Source organism: Odontomachus brunneus, unplaced genomic scaffold, assembly GCF_010583005.1.
Source record: "Odontomachus brunneus isolate Ranch 3 - 2012 unplaced genomic scaffold, Obru_v1 Obru_scaffold_315, whole genome shotgun sequence".
NCBI lineage: Eukaryota > Metazoa > Arthropoda > Insecta > Hymenoptera > Formicidae > Odontomachus > Odontomachus brunneus.
The window spans coordinates 8521-10135 of NW_022639765.1; positions in this window are offsets into that span (position 1 = coordinate 8521).

Genomic DNA, 1615 nt, shown 5'->3' on the forward strand with positions numbered 1-1615 from the left:
TTGGGATGTTTTAAAATTTCTAGACCTTCGCGATGTTTTCTGGCAAAATAGCTCTGTGATGGAGCCAGTCTGGTGGCCTTGTCATATTGTACGGAGTGTCCAGTCTCCAATCAGTGTTCAGCTAGGGCTGATTGAGCAAAGTGGCCGTACTTAGTATATCGCTGGTGTTCTTCGATTCGCGTACTGATCTTCCTCCCGGTTTCCCCTATATAAACTTTACTACAAGAGCAAGGGATCTTATATACACCTGAAGTCTCCAGACATGATTTATGATCCTTCGGATTTGGGAGTAAATGGGAAATCATTCTATGGGGTTTGAAGATTACTTTGATATCGTGTTTACCCAGAGTCCTGCTGATAGGTTCTGTTATGCCCTGGAGATATGGAAGGACAGCCGTCTTTTTCATTTCTCTCTCTTCATCTAGTGTGTCAGCGTTGTTAGGACTGAGCATTCTGTTCTTCAGGTTTTGTATTGTTTGCGAGATGTTTTTGCTGTTGTATCCATTTTTGGTTAAGGCTGTACTGAGGTGTTCTAGTTCTCCATTCAGAGAAGATGGTTCCGAAATTGTGAGCGCTCTGTAAACCAATGAACTTATGACAGAATTCTTTTGCCAGAGATGATGATGAGAGGTTGCATGCAGATAGCGGTCTGTATGTGTTGGTTTCCGGTAGATCTGGTGACCTAAGGTACCATCTTGGTTCCTTTGGACTAGCACATCCAGAAAGGTAATTTGATTATTTTGTTCCACTTCCATTGTGAACTGAATACTGGGATGCTGTGAATGGAGAAAACCGAGAAACTGAGAAAGAGTTTCCCTACCATAATTCCAAATCACAAAGGTATCGTCAACATACATGTGGATGGTTTCAGTGGTGCCTTCTTCAGAATTTCATTTGGAAAATGTTCCATAAAGATGTTTGCAATGATAGGAGATATGGGCGATCACATTGCCGCTCCAGAGGTTTGTCCAAGAACTCTCCTTGGAATTGAAAATATGTTGAAGTTAAGCAATGTTCTATTAGTGGAAAGAGGTTGGCAGGAATTTCCTCGGAATTCTTAATGATGTTCAAAATATCCTGGACTGGAACGTTAGTAAATAATGAGACTACATCGAAACTCACCAGGATATCATTAATATTTATCTTGATTTTAGTGATCTTATGCACAAAATCCTTTGAGTTTTTGATGTGGCAATTATTGAGACCAGTAAGATTCTGGAGGGGTTTCGTGAGATAGCGGGCCAACCGGTATTAATCGGTCCACCAATATTGCTGACAATAGGGCGTAAGGGCACTGATTCCTTGTGGATTTTTGGAAGACCGTAGAATCTAGGTGCTGGGGAATCTTGACCAGCTGATCAATTAAAAATGCGCTGATTGGCTGGATTCAAGCTACGTCCCCTACCCCCAGCGCCATCTACACAAGGGGTAGGGAGGCATATAAGGACAACCATTACCCAAGAGAGCTCAGTATCAGAGTACTCAACCCTGATGATGCAAACTGCAACGTTTGCGAAACGTCGGCACGTCGCTGATTCAAGATACGGCTCCATTCCGGAAGCTATACCTATAAATTGTATTAATGGCCGTGAAAGCCTAAAAAATCTAGTATTAG